Consider the following 22,442-nt stretch of genomic DNA (forward strand, 5'->3'; position numbering starts at 1 on the left):
ACAGTTGGATTAGGTGAAAGGTGCAGCATGAGCAATGCTAGCTTTATTTAATGGCACAGGAGAGGTGAAAGCTTCATGTGCATATAGAGAAAAGGTACAGAAAGAGCAGTGTATGCTTCACACACACATAGAGAACGGGTACAGCACAAACAGTGCAAGCTTCACTTGCATATAGAGAACAGGTACAGCACAAGCAGAGTAACCTTTACTTCAACATAGAGAACAGGTACAGCATGAGCAGTGCAAGCTTCACTTCCATATAGAGAACAGATCCAGCATGAGCAGTGCAAGCTTCAGCTGGATAAAGTGAACTGGTACACCAGGAGCACCAGGAGCAGTGCAAGCTTCACTTCCATATAGAGGACAGGTACAGCATGAGCAGCGCATGCTTCAGTTTCTATAAAGAGAACAGGTACAGCAGGAGCAGTGCAAGCTTCACTTGCATACGGAGCACAAGTTCAGCAGGAAATAGGTAAGCTTCACTTTTATTTGAAGAACACTTAAAGCAGGAGCAGAGCAAGTAGCACTTGATAATAGAGAACAGGCACTGGAGAAATGTAAGCTTCAAGTGTATATATAGAACAGGTACAGCAGGAGCTATGCAAGCTTCATTTGGAAATAGCAGGTGCAGCGTGAGCAGTGCAACCGTCAGTTGGATAAAGTGACGCAGTACAGCAGGAGCAGTGCAAGCTTCACTTGCTTACAGACCACAGGTACATCAGCATAAATGAAAGCTTCACTTGTATATAGAGAACAGGTACAGCAGGCGCAGTGCAGGTTTCATTTGGAAATAGAGAACAAATACGGCATGAGCAGTGCAAGCTTCGTTTGGAAATAGAGCGCAGGAGCAACATGAGCAGTGCAAGCTTCAGTTGGATGAATTGAACCGGTGCAGCATGAGCAGTGCAATCTTTATTAACAAATAGGGAACAGGTTTAGAGGGAAAAGTGCAAGGGCAGGATGGGCAGACCAGCAACAGTGCAGTGCAGAATTTACTCACAAACCTGTTCCAGCGCAGCAAGAGCAGCAGTGCACATTTACCCACGGAAACTTCAAAGGCACAACATGAAGAGTGCAAACTTTCCTTGCAAACACAGAAGAGGGGTAACACAAGATTCCCCTACAAATACTTGATGGGTACAGCAGGAACTTTACTAGATTCCCTCGAAAACACATAACAGGTTCACCAGGGGCAGTGTGAGTTTTTTTTTCTCAAACACAAAACACAGAACACGTTCGGCAGTAGCTTCATTAAAGTACAGAGTACAAGAGCAACAGCACAAGGTCACCAAACAAACACAGCCCAGGCATAGTATGAGCACTGAAAACATTCCTTAAAACCGCAGAACAAGGGAAGCTACGATTCCCCCACAAATACACATACGCTTCAATAGGCGCCTTGCCTGCTTGCTGTGAAAACACAGACCAGGAACACTGCAGATGTTTCCTTCGGTCACAGTGGCGGTGTAGCAAGGACTCTGCATGCTGCTCTTGTAAACACAAACCAGGCACAGCAGGAACAGTGAAAGATTCATCTACCAGCACAGAGAGGCTCCATCAGGACAGTGCATACACAGAACAAGTACAACTGCAGCAGTGCAGCCTTCACTCACGAAGTACAAAACAAGAGAAAGAGTAGGAATGCCCCTACAAATACAGGCTACCTGGAGTAGGACGAACAGCAGATACTTTTAGTCGAAGATCATAACAGGTACAACAGAAATGATCCACTTTCCCTTGAAAACACCAACCAGCTACAGCAGCATCATTGCAGACCTCACTCACAAACACATAAAAGGAACAGCAGGAATGGTGTAGACTTCCCTCACAAACACATAAAAGGAACAGCAGGAATGGTGTAGACTTCACTTAGAAACTCAGTACAGGTACAGCAGGATTGGTGTAGACTTCACTCACAAACACATACAAGGAACAGCAGGAATGGTGTAGACTTCACTCACAAACACATAAAAGGAACAGCAGGAATGGTGTAGACTTCACTCACAAACACATAAAAGGAACAGCAGGAATGGTGTAGACTTCACTTAGAAACTCAGTACAGGTACAGCAGGATTGGTGTAGACTTCACTCACAAACACATACAAGGTACAGCAGGAATGGTGTAGACTTCACTCACACACATATAACAGGAACATCAGGAATGTTTTAGACTTCACTCACAAACACATAAAAGGAACAGCAGAAATGGTGTAGACTTCACTCACAAACACATAAAAGGTACAGCAGGAATGGTGTAGACTTCACTTGGAAACTCAGTACAGGTACAGCAGGATTGGTGTAGACTTCACTCACAAACACATACAAGGTACAGCAGGAATGGTGTAGACTTCACTCACACACATATAACAGGAACATCAGGAATGTTTTAGACTTCACTCACAAACACATAAAAGGAACAGCAGAAATGGTGTAGACTTCACTCACAAACACATAAAAGGTACAGCAGGAATGGTGTAGACTTCACTTGGAAACTCAGTACAGCTACAGCAGTAATGGTGTAGACTTCACTCACAAACACATACAAGGTACAGCAGGAATGGTGTAGACTTCATTCACAAACACATAAAAGGTACAGCAGGAATGGTGTCGACTTCGCTCACACACATATAACAGGAACAGCAGGAATGTTGTAGACTTCACTCACAAACACATAAAAGGTACAGCAGGAATGGGGTAGACTTCACTCACAAACACATAAAAGGAACAGCAGGAATGATGTAGGCTTCACTTAGTAAGTCAGAACAGGTACAGCAGGAATGGTGTAGACGCCTCCCAGAAACACAAAACAGGTACAGCAGGAATGTTGTAGGCTTCACTCAGAATCTCAGTACAGGTACAGTGGAGACAGTACAAGGTCCTCTTACAAATATGCAACAAATGCAGCAAGAATCGCGGAGGGTACACTTTCACAGAATGGAGAGTTACACAGCAGGAAATTTGCTTGCCTCCCCCAGAAACATGAAATAATGCTGTATGTTTACTTTATACGCACAGAACAGCTATAGTGGAACCAGTACAAGGCTTATTACCAAACACAGAACTTGTTAACAGGAAGAACATTGCAGGTTTGTCCTCAGATAGCACACACGCAACCAGTGTCATTAGTGCATACTTTATTCATTACGACATAAAATCAGCTTACTTAGCAACAGTGCAAACTTCCGAGACATACAGATCTACAGCGTCATCACAACTTTCCACCACTATAGAGAAAATGCCGCAGAAGAAGTACAAGCTTCTTTACATTCGCACAGCTGGTACAGCACATCAGTGCTATTTAACAACACACACACACGCACAGGTCACACCGCCCTAGTGCTAGCCCTGCTGAGAAAACCAAGAGTTGATTACGGATGCTTATACTCTACCAGATTACATGCAGTTTTTGATGAAATAACCTTTGCCAACAACAATATCAGTGAATTAAAGCAACATTTCACGAAAAATACCAGTAGACCAGTTATGAGGGTTACTCAAAACTGCTGGTGAACTTTTACTTTAGAGTAAATATGATGTTTTGCAAAATAGAGGATCTTCTTTGTCTTTGTTTCTCCCATTGCATGAATGATTTTGTGAAGGGTGCTTTTCTTGTGGTCTACCAGAGGAGGAACGTTCTGACTCAACTGACAAGTGAATCTCTGAACTTTTAAGAAGCTCAGTACACTGAGTTCCAGGGAGCATCTGCCCAAATGCCCAACTTTAGCACTATTGGATGAAGCTTTCCCTCAGCTCTCTGATCATCTCTTGGACTTGCACCTACAAGGACCCTTGTTTGGATAGTGCATCTTGAATTTGAATCCAGCGTTCTTCATGCTAGGACTGAGCCTCAAAGACCACTGAAACACAGATTACCTGTTGTGCTACTGCTTCCAATCTTGCCCCACGTGGAACCCCCAAGGAGTCCAGAAATACAAAATACAAACAGAGTTCAAAAGAAAGAGAGGATGATCTCTTGCAGAATTGCTCTCGATGACTGCAGTGTCAGAACATCCCCTGAGCCTCTCAAACTCCCCACCAAAGATGGGCTTGTGCTCCCTGAAGAATCTACTGCTATGACATGTAGGAGATATGGCGTTGATGCTCCCTGGCCATCCACCTCTTTCTGCACCAACTTTTGATTACTTTATATTTTATCCAATTTGCATGTGACCATCCAGCTAGTCAGATCAAGGGCAAGGGATCCTTATGGTCTATTGCAAGCTATATGTGCTGCAGACCTTGGTGCCTGTGTCCATATGGAGACCCCGAGGTCAGCATACCTCCCCTATTTCTGCAACATTACACAGAAACACTAAAACTTTGTTCTTTTTCCATGCACCACATTTGACACTTAAGTTGAACTGTGCTTGGTTAGCATTGCACTGACTGGGTAGATGTACACACTCTTTTGGGTTTGGAGATGCCAATCAGTTAAAAAGATAGATAGTAACCCGTTTAATGGGAACCCTGCAAACCTCTGTTTTGCTACACTGGAATAATGAATTCTGCTGCTGTCTTTTTCTGCATCATTTTTCATTTGCTGCATTTTCCACATAATCCATCATTTATTGCATAATTAGCATACTTTAACAAAAAAAAAAAATTCTAGCTCAAACTGGTCTAATGTTACTAAAAATGTGATGATGCCGTTCGCAGGCAGAAGAAGGTCCTTTGCAAAGGTTAACTGGTCATCTTTCATTTGGTTATTTCTGGATTTCGTTGTTAAACTGGTACTAATGGAGTGAAATGATTGCCCAGACATTGCTACCATCTGGAAAAATTACAAAATAATGAAGTAATACTATCAATAAACGTGCCATGTTATGCTGCATAATTTGCTTTTTGTTGCTGCATAATTTAGTCAACCCTGCCGCATAATTTGGTGCACCCCTCCCGCATAATTCTAGTGTCCTAGCTCGATTATTCCTGTGTTCACAACCAATTGCTCCTTGCAAACCCTGTCTTTCAATTTCCGTTCAAAATTTCACAGTTTCTATTTTTTTCCCATTACAAGTGTGTTCCGAGCCTCGTAAACGTAATAGCTCTGCAAACATTAGTGCCTGGAGAACAACATTATATCGAGTGTTTAGAGTGGGCCTCGCTTTAACTGCCGTATAGTGTGTTTAACATCTGTTCTATTCAGTTACAGGTTTCCCTGTTCATTGTATCATTACTGACTTATATTTTGTGCATTCTGTTCTTCCTCTTTTCTGTTTCATTAGTGTTGATACTGACATTTTAAAATATCTGGCATTTTATTTGGTGCTGTGTACCCTTGGATAGACATACATATTGTATTGTGGCTTTGAATAGTTGGTTTTACTGTAAATAGATCCCCTAAAACTTCCCCTTCTGCAGAATTCGGCTTGACACAATCCTTCCAATGACCTCTACCAGTCAACCGGTGCCCTTGCTTCTGACATGGGTAGTTCTGGAAACAATCACAATACTCTGGGGCGAATCTCCCTCCTATGATACACTAAAGTTGGAGTGGGCGTCACTCGCGTAATTTGCTGTAGTGCAATTATGCATAATATGAGCATAAATATGCGAGATTGTGCAGAATTACGCGAGAAGCGTAACCCAGGATTCAGTATTAATTTCTTAGCGCAAACTGCAATCTCGCAGATAAAATGGAATTGAGAATACATTTTGTACTACTAGTGCTGAATGCAACAGAATAGCTCCAGCCGGCAGCCACATGCACTCGCTAAATTTGTTGTTCCTGTTCTCCTGCACAAGGATTTTGGTGCCATTGTACTCATAAATACGCGAACGCCATAACCGTGTAATTTTAGATTTTTGCTGCTATATTCTGAATGGCCTAGAACCTCTTAGAGAGGTGGTGGAAGATTCCATTGTAGAGTGTGTTCGTGTAATCTAACATTCTGGTGATGTGTGCTTGGGTGATTGTCAGGGCCGGACTGTGAACCACAAGCGGCCCTGGCAAAGTGCTCGGCCAGCCCCCTCGGGGGGTTTGGGGGTGCCGCCGAACTCTTTGCCAGGGCCAGTTTTCGGCCGATTTTGATACTGCAAAAACGGCCCTGTAACAAAAACGGCCCCCAGGGCCCCCAAACCGATCCCCCCTGTCCCCCCCCCCACCCGTGCGGCGCACCGGGGGATTGCCGGTGCCCGCTACGGCCAGTCCAGCCCTGGTGATTGTACATCTAGTGTCGAAAGGAAGGCACCTGAAGATTTCTTTGAGTTGGTTCAGGGTGTGGAAGCCGGAGGCGATGGCCGAGTTGAGCAGGCTGGCCATTGATAGTTTGTTATTGACTACAATTCCCAGGTTTCTGGCTGGGCTGGAGGGCGAAGGGGTGGGGCCAAGTTCTAATTCCCTCCTGGCTGAGGTTAAAGCATATGGTCTTTTCTAAATACTTCTTCCTCCATCTTGTTAGAGTTGAGGTGGAGGCTATTGGACTTCATTTAGAGGGTAACTTAAAACTTGCACTCTGAGATCTTGGCTTGGGTATTGGATATGTCTTTCGAGAGTGAGAGGCTGAGTTGAGTGCCATTGTAAGAGATACTGTTGATTCTGAAGTTTTTCACGATGTTGGTGAGTGGGGCCATATAGATATTTAAGAGTGTGGGTGTGAGTTGTGATCCATGTGGGACTCAGTAGACAACCTGGGTGAGAAGTAGGGAAGAGGGCTGACTTTCTTTGTACAAACAGTGAGGAATGAGCGGATTCATTGGGTGGCTGTTCCACGGATGCCTGACAAGCGGAGGTGTTGAATGAGACTATGATAGGAGACAGTGCTTAAGGCCACAGAAAGGTTGAGAAGGATGAGGGCTATGGTGTTGTCTTGGTCCATGAGATGTGGATTTTGTTTGTTGAGGGAATGAGGATGATTTATGTGCTGTGGTTTTGAAGACAGATTGAGATGAGTTGAGGAGCTGATTGTTATCCACGTTGGTAGCTAATCTCTTGTTTATCAGTTTCTCAATTACCTTTTCTGTGTAGGGAAGCAATAAAATAGGCCTGTAGTTGCCTTGCTTGTGAGAGCAGGTCTGCTGCAGGTTTCGTCAGTTTAGGTTGGATTGTTGCATGTTTCCAAGGGTTTCAGTATGTAACCGTAGTAATGGAGTCATTGAGGTTTGGGATGAGTGTGGTGTAGATAGGCTTGAGTCCTTTGTTGAAGACATAATTTGGGCAATGATTTGATGGGACATCTGAGTGGATGGATCTTATGGCAGTGGTGGTGTCCTTGAGGGTAATAGTGGGTCAAAAGGTCATGGTGGTTCTTTAGAAACTGTTGTTGACCCAGAGGAGGGGTTTGGCTGGGATTGAAATGGTTGTATATGACATTAATCTTGTCGTGGAAGAAAATTGTGAGCTGGGAGTAGAGTTCCTGAGAGGGAGCATTGGTGTTGGAGCTGGCTGCTGGTGAGGTACATTCTTTAATGATGGAAAAGACCTCTGTGGTGCTTTTGGTGATGTTATCTAACAGTTTTGTTAGGGCTGCACGCTTGGTGGCTTTCAGTTGATGGAGGTAACGTTAGAGGGATAATTTGTAGGTCTGTTCGGCCGGATTTATGTGGGTGAGTTCCCAATAACACTTGGGTTGCTTGCGGCGGTGCCTGGAGCGTCGAGGCCATTGCTGTATGAGCTGACATTTGGTCTTTTCCTGGCAGAGATCTTGGTTTTGAGGGGGCCTAGGCATCTGTGCAGATGGTGATCCATCAGTTGAAGTTGTCAACTAAATGGTTGAGGTCATTTTGGTGTGGAAGGTGGTAGGTATGAAGTTTTGTGTTCCTGGTTTATTCATAGATGGTGTTCCAGTTGAGGCAGGAGGTTTTGTGTGGGGTATTTGGTAGTAGTTGAAGTGGAGGTCGAAACGGACAAGCAAGTGGTCAGTCTAGGTGAGGAGAGTGGGTTAACTGACCACAATGTTGAAGTACCATGAAAATAACATAAAGGGCTATACCTGCCAATAGCCCCAATCCCATCACCCAATAAATCAGTCAGTTGGCAGTGAAGAAAGTTCAATCATTTATTAAGCAAAAATACTCTATAGAGAAGCCTCTCCAACCCTCACCCATCAGGTGCGCGGAGAAGACTGTTGGCTTGCATTCAAACATGAGGTTATATACTTTTCAGTTCAACACATACAATCACTGTAAAAGGAAAAACACCAGTTGGCCCTTGAGCTCCAGGAAAGGACCAAATATGGCACACATGATTAGTTCAAAGCTTAGCTATTTGTTACTGGGGAGGTCAGGAGGGGTGACTCCCTTTCGTCTTGGTGCCCGGGAGTGTAGGCACGGCGCCTCCAAGAATGCGCTTATCGCACCCAAAGCCAGATGCGACCTTGAGTCTCAGGACAGTCGAGTAAACAGCCTACGTTCAGCTGCTCCCAGTAATTCAGATGAACTGGGGCTGTTTGACAACTGCCGGAGATTAACACGTGATCACAGCTCGTGTTCGAGCATAGGTTCAGAAAATGGCGTCTGTATGGTTCTCGGCCTACTCTGTAAGCAGGGTTAACGCAAGGAGTGAATAAAGGCTGCCCTCCCTGCAAAAACGAGATAGATGGATACATATATATATCAAGCAAAGAGGGCACGTATAGATGCATCATGCTAATATAATATGGTCCGATACTCCTTATGTATGGGAAATACATTTTTTATCCCTCAATGTTATCAAAAGTAGTAGAGTAAATGGCCGAAAGTCCGAGTGTGTTCAGGCTGTTCAGCAGGTTGGTGGTGTTTGGGTTAGTGAATTCCCCGAACAGGATGAAGCAGCTGGAGTTGAGTATGAGGGTGGCAATGGTTTCTGCAATGGAGTTTCTGATGTCTGCTCTTGGTCCCGGTGGTTGGTAAAGCAGGGCTTCCCACTGAGTGATGGTATTGGAGATGTTGAGTTTGAAGGTCAGGTAAACAACAGTGTTAATGGGAATCATGCCCGACGGGACTAGCGCTAACTCAAAAAAAATGATTGCAGCAGGAAAGAGAAACAACCCAGTGAATGCAGAATTTACGCCCGCTTAATTTCAATCCTCGAGGGACAATCAAACAGGTGCAGCAGTGACTACTTAAAGCAAAAGAATGGACGACTACCGCGGAGGCAAGCATTGAATGAACCAGAGAACCTCAAACTACAAACCCCTAAACCCCTCAGGTGTATGTTTGTTTATTCTGACATGGATCCTTAAGGCATGGTACCCCAAACACACGTATAGAACATTTGAATACAACCTGTCTATACATAGGAGCACAGTGGGTGTCCTACACCAAATTAGTACAGCCCTGAGGAATACAGTCTCCTCAAATAGCAGTACCACCTACAGAAGGCTAAAATATGTTGGCATACATATAAGGTTGAGGAGAGTGAGGCACATTGTTGAATAGTTCCCTGTACAAGGACTCGTCCAACATTTATAACAAGAAGGAAAGGACATCTGTAAAATGTGACTACCTAGCCAAACGGGGCCGCTGATTATTCAGTGATGAATGCATTTTGATTTCAAGTCTCTGTGTATTTGTATGATGAACCGTTTTTAAGTCATGATCAATATATTTGTTGGACTTTTAAATATGTAAAAAGTGGTTTTGATTTGGTGTAGTTGTATACCTTGTTATTTTAAGTCCGGTGCCAGCAATGTTTATTTATGTTTTCGCAAAACAAATCTAGTATTTTGATTGAATTTAAGGTCCACAAAACTTCGATTGTTGCACTCTATTAATAATTTACATGCCTAACAATAAAAAGGTGACTATGATTTTGTAATGGGACAATGTTTTATTTTTGGTTTTCAGGTAACTTATTTCTATTTAGTATACCTTGCCTCGATCGTTTATGCACTCACAACAAGAAATTGCTATGATCCCTGGTCATTGTTTTTTTTTTTTAATTGTATTTGGTTGGAGGGACAAGGATGACAGGTAAGGAGGCCAGACAGAGCCTGGAAAACCCGTCTTAACCACATTCACTCTGGTAAGAAATTGACACTACTCTGGATCACAGCGCTGCTCTTTCCTGTACAAAATTTGAAAATAATCGTGCACACTTTGCCCTTCTATTAACAATCGAAATAATTATTTTAGTGAGGAGTAGGGCTGCTGATGTCTTGGTGATTACTCTTATGAAAAAGCAAAAGCTGATTCACTCATAAAAGCTTAGTTCTACTAAAAAGACATCCCATCCAGTGAAGCCATCCAGATGTTTCCTTACTACATTAATTTCGAAGATGGAAGCCATGAGGTTACACAGGTCTTGCTGTAGTCAAAGTCAAAGTCAAACATTTTATTTGTATTGGTACTCAACAGAGGACCACAAAAGAAATTATTTACATTTTACATGTATAAAAATGCAACAGTATTAATACAAGGATAAAAATTGTTTTAAGAATTTGTACAAATTGTAGCAAACGAATTCATTCAAAGGTTGACTACACATAACTAAAAGTTCTTTCCCCTTAGTAATTCTGCAGGAGCGGAATATAGGATTGAGGTATCTTGTACGAGCTAAGGTTACTTTATGATTAGGACACACGAGTAATAAATGCTCTATAGTTTGGTCACCCCCTGCACACAAAGTGCACAAAGGAGATCCTCCTGGAAGCCATCTGGAGGTATATGCTAATAGTGGTAAGATGCCCAACCGGTACATAGTAATCGCTCTCCTTACACCATGTGTCAGGGTAAACCCAATATAAGGCCGAGTTTGCTTGAATTCAAGTGTTTCCACAAACGGCTTGTAGATGGTTAATTTGTTGCAGTGTAAACAGTCCAATTCGTAGCTCAGTTTAGGGGTAAAAGTTTTTAAGAACAATTTTAATTGTGCTGGAGACCAAGTACTCAACATTTCTATATTAATTTGTGCCATCTGAAATGCTACAGCCAAATTTTCCAAAAAGATTTGCTTTTTAGACTATACCCCAAAAGACTCTTTTTTCAACGCTGACCTTAGAGTGTTCTCCTTCGCGTGTATCAGGTTGTAGGCCCACCTTATTACATTGGCAATAGCTATGGCATAAGAGCTTATAATTGATAGTTCTAGTCTCAGTGCCTGAACAGGTACAGCATCAGAAACTTTCATGATCCTTCTTAAGATTTTCCCCTCTTTTTGATCCATGAAAACCCATTGCTTTATGGGAATATATTCCGTCGCATAAGATAGTACAGGTGGTATTTTTACTCTGTAGGTGCCTAACAGTGCAGAGAAGTGTCTGTTCCCTGTTGCACTGTAAAGTCTCAAGAGAGCAGAGGCATGTATATCAGCTTTCCTTTGTAAGTTTGATACCTGTGTTGAGTTTGTCAAATTTTTGGAAAGAATCCTTCCGAGATAAGGATAATTGTTTACCTCTTCTATTTTTTCTTCACCAATCTTCCAGGTATACTTGGCGCTTTGTTTTCTTCCCGAAAAAGCTATCACTTTAGTTTTCTGTATATTTGGTACTAGATAATTTTCCTTCGAATATTGATACAGAATGTCCAATGATGCCTGCAGTCCGAAAGGGGTTAGATCTAATAGTACTATGTCGTCAGCATAGAGTAATGAAATTATGCTTTGCTGGGCTATCTTCGGCGGTAAATTAGAACCAACTTGCAATTGGTGAGGCAAGTCACTTAAGTAGAGGGAAAAAAGGAGCGGGGCTAGAAGGCACCCTTGTTTTAGTCCATTCTCTGTTTGTATTCTTTTTGTGAGTCCTTTTTCTCCCCCCATCTGGACTTGGCACCAGGTATTGGTGTGGAGGCTTATTATTACTTGTAGCAGTTGTTCTTGGATTCCAAGCATCCTTAGTTTTTTCCATAAGGTTGGTCGATCAACCCGATCGAATGCCGTTGAATAATCGATGAATGCGGCATAAACTACCTGGGCTTTTTGAGTAATGTATTTGTCGAAGATAACCTGAATAACCGCTATGTTATCTGTTACCGAGTGTTTAGGCCTAATGCCTGCTTGACACATGGGTATCAGACCTGACGAAAAGGCCCATTCTTTCAGGCGATCTAGTACCTCTGCCGCGAACACTTTGCCTACTGCATCCATGAGTGCGATCTGTCGGTAATTTCCAGCTTGGATTCTGCTTCCCTTCTTATGGATAGGGATAATAATGCTCCCCTGCCAAGATTTTGGCACATGTCCACTCTCAAAGATGTGATTAAAGAGGGGGCATAACAACTTGCTCCATTCTTTCGGTGCGACTTGTAACGCCTTAATAGGAATTTGATCTGGTCCGGAGGCTCCTGTAGTTCTTGCTTTGCGTATGTTGAGTTCGACCGAGATGGCTGTCGTTTGTGTTAGAGAACTCTTATCTTTTTCATATTTCATGTCTTTACTGCTTACTTTTGGTTTTATAGAATTTACTTTATAAAGATCTGAGAGGTATAGTTCCCAGTCATTCGGGGGGACCGGGATGGATTGTAGTTTTTTCTTTGTACCAGATATTTTTGCAATTAAGGACCAATATTTACGTTGATTGTATTTACTTGCAGCAATCTGAATATCGACCCAGTTTCGATCTTCTATAGCTCTTTTTTCCTTTTGATTCTCGCGCCTCAGTTGGTTTTTCAATCTGTTTATTTCCTTCTTTACAATTGCTGAAAAGTTCATGTATTGGGCGCGGATCAGTTTATTTAATTTTTTCTTTACTTCTGAATTCTTGTAGGTACATACATTTTTTCCTCCCTTCTTTTTATTGTTGCCTTTTGCACCCGATGATATCATACTTAGGATAAGTTTTTTAAAATCCTTAATTATGAATTCAAAGTTTTCTATAGGATTTTTGGAGAATCTCTGCTCTAGAAGCTTAGAATGATCTATCTTTGTCATGATTTTATCAAGGGTCGAGGAATTCCAGAAGATGCGTCTCTGTTCACTTTTTATCAACACAGTACTTTCAATGTAAATGATGTGGCTAGGTTGGGAAGGTTTAGGTATCCAATCTGCTGTTAGTTGCATAATCGCATGATCACTCTCCTGACAAAAATGATTAGATAAAAACAAAGCAGTATCAAGCAGATCCATACTGCTTATGATGTAATCTATAATGGATAGAGTCCCATTGCCTCGCCTAGTGTACTTTGCTGGAATATCACCCTCAACAGCCCCATTCAATGTTAGTCCGTTAAGATTAGTTATTGCTGATAATAACAATTTGCCCCTTTTGTCAGTTAATATACCCTCAGGGAATTGTGGGGTTATAATTTCCTGACCTTCTTCTGCAAATAGATTTGCCCACCTATTAATTTCAGAGTTGGAGATTTTACTATTAAAATCGCCCGCAATTAAGAAGGATGAATATGCATAGTTTTCCGTTATGTGCGTAATCTTTTCTATTATATCCAAAAATGTAATGTCATTTTCTTTCCCAGGGGGAGCGTAGACATTAAAAAGTAAGATTGCCTGTGGTGAAGCAGTGCTGTGTTTTTTTGCGAAGATTTGAATGCACTGCAAATTGTTTGATTTTGTATCTATTATTTCCTGTTCCCACAGGTGATCCTCCCTTAACAAAATGGCTAATCCTCCTTTGGCGTGACCTCGATTAGTGGATAGTGCTAAATTTTCATATACATAATACCCATTAAGAGTGAAAGATACGGTATCCCATGTTTCTTGTAGAAGCAATATGTCTGGGATATTTCTTATAACCATGGACAGTTTGTTTTTAGTTCTGCCAGCGATGTTCCAAGATGTAATCCTTAGTCCCGTGCTAAACAGTATGTTGTCTGATGTTAGAGTTTTTGTTGCTATTCAAAGTCTCAGAGACCCAAGCCCAGGACTCGGTAGTAGTATGCTCTTCAAGTTCCTTGTCAGCTTTGTACCAAACTGCCCTATGACCTTTATTCACCAGAATTTTTAGATTTTCATGCCCTCTAGAATGGGTTCCTGGATTTGCGATGTCTCGATCTTCAGTCATGCCATTGTTTCGCTGATATTTATTGACTTGAGGGTTGGTGATAGCCTGTATTTGGGCATTATACCCATTGGGAGTATTATAATCCTTTAATTCTACAATTTCCATTACATCATATCCGTGTTTGTGTAGTGTCTCTTTCTCATTTAGTATTATGCCTGGAAGGACTGTTGACCAAAAGGTTACCATTGACAATTTATTATTCTCTTTTTTAGGAAAAGTCACAAGATCGATTTCATTACTAGTCATTGTATGTAAGGGCCTTATATGTCGTAATAAATTTATAATCCTTCCTCTATTGAGTGGTGCCGAATCGATAGGAAAGAGTTCCTCGATTTGAAGAGTTTTGGAAGAAGGCCCTTCCCCCTTTTTGTAGTAGCTATTGTTTTCTTCTATAAAATTGTTATTACTTTGATCTGATTGCTTGGGGTATCTGGTAGGAATATACTCTTTTACTGTCGGATCCAGTTGAGGCACCATATTTTCATAATTTTTACTGGTTACACATTTTTCAACGTTTTGAGACTCTATTTTGGTATCACACTGTTCTTCTTCAGATTTATGTGAAATGACAGGTTTTTGGAATTTTAGTTTACGATTTTTCCGTTTTTGGATCCTTCTCTCCGGCTTTCTCCTCCTTTTTTTCCCAACTACAATGTTCTTTTCCTGATTCTTATTGGTGAGCGTTTCTTCATTTCCTTCACTCGATACGTTACTGATATTTATTCTTGTTTCCTGTGTTTCAGGGACGTTTGTATTAGTAAACTTGTTCGTTCCATGAGTTTTTGTAAATATTGGAAAGTGTTTTATTTTCTGTTGATGTTTTTCTTTAAATAATTTTTTCAAAGAATATATCACTGAATCATTCGAATTATCAATTTTATGGTTTTCTTGTATTTGAATGTCTACGGTTTGAGTACCAAGGTCGCATGTTTTTTTCTCCTGAATTTTTTTGTGTTCTTTTGATATACTATGTTGCTCAAGCTTGGTTTTATGTAACATCTTGATTTAATCTGCTTCGTGGGAATCTTTTTTCTTTTTTTCTTCTACCAAATACTTTAAGATACCTATTTGGACGTCCAATGTTTGGTCAGAGTTTTCAAGAATATTTCCAAGAAATGAGAGAACAGATTCCAATATCTCTTGTAGGGAGAATAGAGCTTTAGACACTGGAGGAGCGTTATCAGCAGTGTTATTGTTATTTTTACAGTTGTAGGAGTCCATGGAAGGATCAAACAAAGCGATAGGTGAAGAGGTTTTAGACTGGATACTGTTGTTTGTTCCTAGGTCCTTTTTCTCTATCGCGATATTTTGTTTGCTGTTATTTGTATCCTCGAATAAAGTTACGCTCCCTCTGCTTTTTATAGGTGTTACAGTTTTCGGAATGATTGCTTCATGATATGAAAGAAGAAAATCTTTCGGGGTACTTGATAATTTGTTACTTAGGTCTAATTCCAAACATTCCTCTTTGAGTTGTGAGCTAAGTTTCGTTGGAGTAGGTTTTGTTGAAGGATTTTCAATCTCCCCAGCAAAATCAGTTACGTTGAGATTAATATCTTTACTTAGCGATTGTATATCTTGGTTCTCTTTGGGCAAGAGTACAGAGAAATAAGCACTGATGGCTGGTGTATGGGTTAAACGGCCTTGTTTTATAGCTTTATCTGTGGTGTTTCGTACTGCGTTTTCAGTTCCCATTCTTTTCATATATACTGTCCGAGATCTCAGTTTCTTAAAGCCCATTTGTGCTCCGGTTGTCGTCAGGGATTATGAATCTCTTATAGCGTCTCCGATATCGTTGAGGATTTTACTGTTGGAGATGAATCTTAGTTATCCCCAGTAGACTCACAAGAGACAGATAAGAATATTTACCACTACAAATATATGTTTTCGGTAAAGGCTAGGTAAATACCAGGATCCTGATAAGGAGAACCTAAGTAGGGGGGCCCGTCCCGTCCTCAGTCGTCCACGGACGGCCCGCCCTTTGCCCGGGCTTAGCCCCGGGCTCCGACCCGCGCGCGTCCCGCGTTGCGCGTATAATAATACGCTTATAAGGGCTGGGTGCTGCGAGCAGTTGAGGGTCTCGGCTGGGGGCGTGTCACGGTGAGGGGGCGCGGCACTCGCGGGAAGAGGACCAGCTGGAGATGGGGTATGCTGGTCCTCGCAGTCCCGGGGCCGCCGCCTCGCTCCTCAGCACACACGCAGATCTCACCAGTCAGTCGGGCAGCCAGCCAGGGGGTGGTTTCAGCTACTCCAGTAGCACGGACACAGCAGGCAGAGTTGATTTCCACAAAGCAGGTAATTCACGAGTGGCACCCGCGAAGCGGGTGCCGCGAGAAGTTGAGGGCCTCGGCTGGGGGCGTGTCACGGTGAGGGGGCGCGGCACTCGCGGGAAGAGGACCAGCTGGAGATGGAGTATGCTGGTCCTCGCAGTCCCGGGGCCGCCGCCTCGCTCCTCAGCACACACGCAGATCTCACCAGTCAGTCGAGCAGCCAGCCAGGGGGTGGTTTCAGCTACTCCAGTAGCACGGACACAGCAGGCAGAGTTCATTTCCACAAAGCAGGCAATTCACGAGTGGCACCCGCGAAGCGGGTGCCGCGAGAAGTTGAGGGCCTCGGCTGGGGGCGTGTCACGGTGAGGGGGCGCGGCACTCGCGGGAAGAGGACCAGCTGGAGATGGGGTATGCTGGTCCTCGCAGTCCCGGGGCCGCCGCCTCGCTCCTCAGCACACACGCAGATCTCACCAGTCAGTCGGGCAGCCAGCCAGGGGGTGGTTTCAGCTACTCCAGTAGCACGGACACAGCAGGCAGAGTTGATTTCCACAAAGCAGGCAATTCACGAGTGGCACCCGCGAAGCTGTACGTGGCCCCTCTCTGCAGTTAGAGTGGGGGGGAGGCGGGTGGGTGTTGAGATGGTCGATTCCCCCACTCTCGCAGACTGCCCCCGGGGGCTCACAACTGATCGCCGCCGCCGTCCACACTGGACCGGGAGCACTGTTAGTGGAGTAGCTGAGCAGCTGAGCAAAAGCAGCAGCAGCCCCAATCGCCCTGCACCCCCGCTCGCCACCAGGGAAAACAGCAGAGATGGCGGATGGTGGAGGGCGGGCGGGCGGGCGGCGGCGTGCTCAGTGGGTTCGGCGGATCACGGCAGTACCGAGGATGCCGAGAGGGTGTCAAAGCCCGGTGTGCAAGTGCCAGCAACTCCGGCTCCCCGTGCACCAACGCCAACGCCGACACCACTCACCGCCGCTGCAGCCTTCCCGCAGCCTCCCGCGGTCTCCCTCGCTCCTCGCTCCTCGCTCAGCAGCAGCTCCTCTGCAAAACACGGACTGCGGACTCTGCGGACTGCGGACTCCGATCGAGAATGACAGCACCAGTCAATGTTCAGGTCTTGCTGTAGGTCCAGGATGTGTTTGAATCAGTCAACCACCAGAACATCCTTTACTTTTCAAGTTTGTATTATGTGGTACTGAAATCAAGTGTTGTTCAATCCCAGGGTCTGCTATAAAAAACTCATAGAGTGGCATGGATTAGCTAAATCAAACTCCTTAAAGAAAACGTAGGTTTTATTTTTTTTCTTAATATTAACACATTTCCCTCCTTTCTAGATGGAACGTAGAATTGGTGGTTGTATTCACTCCATATGTGGATCTATTTGGGCAGTGTATGCATCAAATGTGTAGGTGTGTTGGCTCTTTCTGAACTCATCTGTACAGACCTTCTTGAGTTTAAAGCACAGTGTTATACATTATTTAAAAAATATTAATTTCACAGGTGATGCATCCATTAGTAAGCGTCAGTGGCAGTTATGGAGCAAGATGAGGGGCGTGCCACCCCTCATTTCTTCTGGCCACTCTTTTTTTGCCATCGACATGGTTTTCAATGCCATTATGGTATTTGAAGCTAGACTGCTCAAGGAAAATGTATCTGCAGCATGAATGTAATGTAATGCAATGTAGTGTAATGCTTTGGTATGCTCTGTTATGTTTTATGTTATGTTATGTTATGTCGTGTTATCTTATTAAGGGCAAGATCACAATTGGTGTCTTGGTACTTTGGGGTACTTACCAGACATAATCCTAAGGTACACTTAATGGCAGAAATATGCTGGTTTACAAATCCAGGTCTTTAGATCCTTCCTGAAGCAGACATAGTGAGTCTGAGAAGCTCCTGAGTGTGAGTACTTGTTAATTTTTTTTGCTAGGAATTATTATGAAAAAATGGCTCGAAATTGAATGATTCATGTGAGATGTCTGTCTTAAAGAGTGTGCATTTCTTTCACACATTTGCAAGAAAGGCAATTTTTGCCATTAAATATAATCTCTATTTTTAACAAAAGCCTTAAAAGTCAAACAGTGCATGAAGAATGCAGTATATGTTGTTTTACTCTGTAAACTCCATGTCTATGTGGCAGTAAACACTATTGGTCAATCTGCTAGTTGGTTGATGCATCAGATAGCTTCTATGCTTTATTTTGTCGGAACTGCATGACCATGCAGTAGTTAATAGCTAGTACATTAAGGCCAATATATGTGTTGGTGGAGAGTGAACTCTGTCGCAACAATGACAGAGTTCCCCCTCTGACAACATAATGGCTCACCTGCTGAATTTAGATGCAGGTAGACCGTAGTTTGACAACGGCGGAGACTGCTCTGTCTCCGCCATCGCCAAAGTTCTCTGGCGGCCTGAAGAAGTGAGTGCCATTGGAGATGGGCTACATGTCTGCTCACCAAATTTAGATGGGTGGGCACATTTTCATTTTATACTGTCCGTCACTACCAAGCAAATCCTGCCGTAAGGGGCAGTGATAAATAAAAAATGCTCCCTTGCCATGGAAAATGATTCCCATGGGTGAGGGACATTGTTTTATTTTTCTTTTCAAATAGAAAAGCCAGCTTCGGCATTTTCTTTCGAAAAAAAATATGAAACTTTGACATGCAGCTCCGTCATGATTGATGGAGCCTTCTGTCAAAGTTACAATGCATTTGAAGGAAGTGCTGTGATAACGGTTCCTGCCAATGCTAGAAATCTCCTCCGACCCGATGGGCATTTCTAAATCTGAAGGGCAGTATCTCCCTCAGGGCAACAACATTATTTTCTCTGTTGCCCTGGCAGAGAAAAGGGCCATTGGCCAGGATGTAAATGATCCCCTCAATCTTTACAAAGCACAAACCAAGTGTTTAGTGATAAAATGGATTGTCTATGAATCACAGATTGCAGACAAGGGGATCCCCCATACATCAGCAAAGGAGCATACCTCTTCAATACAAGGCAGAGCCATATATATATATATATATATATATATATATATATATATATATATATATATATATATATATATATAGATAGATAGATAGATAGATAGATAGATAGATAGATAGATAGATAGATAGATAGATAGATAGATAGATAGATAGATAGATAGATAGATAGATAGATAGATAGATAGATAGATAGATAGATAGATAGATAGATAGATAGATAGATAGATATATTACCTACTGGTGGTCGCCAGTAGGTAGTTATAGTTAGGACCTAGTTTCCATAGGAAATCCTCAACATTCTATTTGGAATAACTGTGGCCCTGGTGGATGAGTCTTTGCGAATTTCTCAAAGAAGATGGCTCGGTCCGCTGCGCTCCTTCCCTGAAAGTTTGGGGGGGATTGGTCAAGTGGGGGCAGAGATATAAGGGGGGTCCCAAAACGTGTTTTCTCCATGTTATTTTCCATAGGACCTTTAGACTCGGCTACAGGTCGAACGGCTGAATGGATTTATAAGAAATTTGCCAAAACTGTAGAGTCTTGTTCGTAGATTACGCTTTTTTTGGTATGGTGTAAATCCGTTCAGTAGTTGTTGAGAAAATTAAAGTTAAAGTCAATTATATATCTATAGGCGCGCACACGTACGCGCACCCAAGCGGCTGCGCGTGAGCGGAATTTTTTTTGCTGCGTGACGTCTGTTAACGTTCGATTCGAAGGAAATCAGGAAGTTTTGTCCGCCATTTTGTCACTGCGAGTAAATATATTGTTCATTTCAAAGCGTTGAAACATGGAAAGGGGAGAAGGTAGAGATTGTCTTGCTGCGTAGGTTTTCTCGGGGTGTGCAGTAAGGCCCTTGAGCGCGAAAAGATATATTTTTTTTCGGGAAAAAAAATAACGGGGTGCGCGCACCCGGTCGCGCACACCTATTCACAAGAGTGTGAAAATGGAGTTAAATCAGAAGTTTAAGTGCTTAGATATAAGGTGGCTCTGAAAAGAGCCATTGTGTTAATTGAGTGTTTTCTGCATTTATAAGTAAGTACCGATGCAGAGCCTGATGTTGCAGAGGAAGATTCTGTTTCCCTCATTCGTGAAATGAACACCGTCTCTCCTATAGACGTCTTGCATGTGGTATCGCAAGTTGTTGTGGTAAATAGAACCCATGCTATAATCTCTGAGGAACGCAGAAACAGATTTATTTACATGTCTCCTTGCTTTCTCAATTTGTGCACAATGTTGATTGGACCAATTCCATTTCTGTCTTTGGCATATATTGGAATATACCAAGGCAGATCGAGGAAAAAGTGTCATCAATTGTCGAAAGGTATCTTTTAGAAGCATTTCCAGACCTACCCCAGTGATTGTGCCTAGATCGTTCCCACCACAGTGCACAATTATAAGGTCTGGTTCTGGGAGATGCATAAAAGTTTTCACCAATGGAATCAATTGGTGACATTTCAATCCTCTTTTGGCAATCCATGTTATGTGTACATTTGGTAAGCCGAGATTGCAAATTCGTCTGCTTACTGCATATTTTTCACTCCAGTGAATATAACTGTGTCCTATTAGCCAGACCTTCATTTTCAAGGGATTTGTAGTCGTCCTCCGATCGGTTGTGGAAGTGGAATGGTAGTTAGAAGTTGAAATTCTAAATAAAGAAAAAGGAAGAGGCTGGGTGTGGTTTAAAAAATAAAAATGATTGGTTGATTGTAACAAGTGGAGATTGAACAGTACGTTCCATGTTAATGTTTATGTTAAACGAAAAGTACTATTGGGTGTGAAAAAACAAGACATGTAACAGAGCTGTGTATTGGCAGGAGTTTCTGGAGGGAAAATAGTGTTCTTAGTTTGTTGTAGAACGTTAAGACATGAACTTTTGACCTGTGCCTTCAGCAAGGTGCAGAATGAGGTGTAACCATGGAAACAGCCGGAGATGGCAGTTGGTGATGGGTTCACTCTTTGGTGCCTCTGCATCTGAGTCTGTTCTCTGGTGGCAGGCGGAGAACTGTTTGTTATTGTGGAGATGAAAGGGTGATAAGGAGAGAAATACGACATAGCGTCTGGCCTGTAGAAGCGTGGGAGCAGTGATTAACTCTGAGTAAAGCGGAACTGTGTCGGTGCTTAGTAACAGTAAAAAAAAAATGTTAACAGTGGTATAACTGTCTTTACGGTGCGCGACCTACTAAGAAAGAGTTCACTGGCCGTAATTGGCTTGGAGGTTCTAGTATCAATAAGTGAGCTCGAGAAAAGAAAACATTCAGGATTTTATTTATGAAGGCCTTGCGCCACCGATGCGTTACTTTTTCCCATTTTAAAAAATGAGGCACCGGCGGCGGAAGGTCTTTATAAATAAGGTCTTCAGTGTCTACAGTTAAGGTTATGTGGAACCCATGAATAGTTTTTCAAAATGAAATCATTTCAGTTGAGATTATGGATTAAAAGAGAAACCGTGAATATTTGAAATGTTTATTTAGAAATGTACTGTTTTAAAGGCAAATCATTATGTAATATGAGTACATAAATTGCAAAAAACACAGTAATTGGTATTGTCAGTAGTACATGGAATACAAACGCTATAGTTGAAGAAAAATGAATATAGTTGGAAAAAAACATTGTACACTCTTATAAGGAAGTATATTATATTTTAATAAATGGAAGAAGGTCTCTGGCCTTTCAGTTTAGGAACGATATATGAAAATGCAAGTGGTTATACATCATTACTTTATGAATCAGCTGTCAAACAACACGAAATCATAATGTCCATTGTTAGTAAAGCAAATAGGTCTGTTCTTCAAAAGAAAATAGGGAAAAGAACGTGAACGTATAGAAAACCAAAAGGAAATGAGGACGTCAATGGCTTGTATAAGAGTTATTGAAGCATTGTTTAGGCAAAATAGGTAGATTCTGCTTGTAACAGGAAATCAGTTTTATCATTTGAAAGTATGTCAGCTATCCAATGGAAAAGAGTAAAGCAGTACTGATGATCTGTTATAATCGGAGCCTCTTTTACCATCAGAGGGCAGGTCGGTGGGTTTTCGATGTAGCTCGCTGTTAGGAAAGAATTAACCGTCCATTGTGTAGGCAAAGTATGCAGCAAGTGCCTCTCACATGAAATCACTGTTATCATCTGAAAACATGTCAGCCATCCAATTGAGAAGATGAAAGGAGCATTCATGATCTGTCATTATTGGAGCGTCTTTTACCATCATAGGGCAGCTCGGTGGGTTTTCGATGTAGCTCTCTGTTAGGAAATCTTGCGCCGCTGCGAATATATTCCAATGACCCAGAACTCCTTGTATCGCTGCAAAGGCCATAAACCCTCC

Source organism: Lissotriton vulgaris, chromosome 11, assembly GCF_964263255.1.
Source record: "Lissotriton vulgaris chromosome 11, aLisVul1.2, whole genome shotgun sequence".
NCBI lineage: Eukaryota > Metazoa > Chordata > Amphibia > Caudata > Salamandridae > Lissotriton > Lissotriton vulgaris.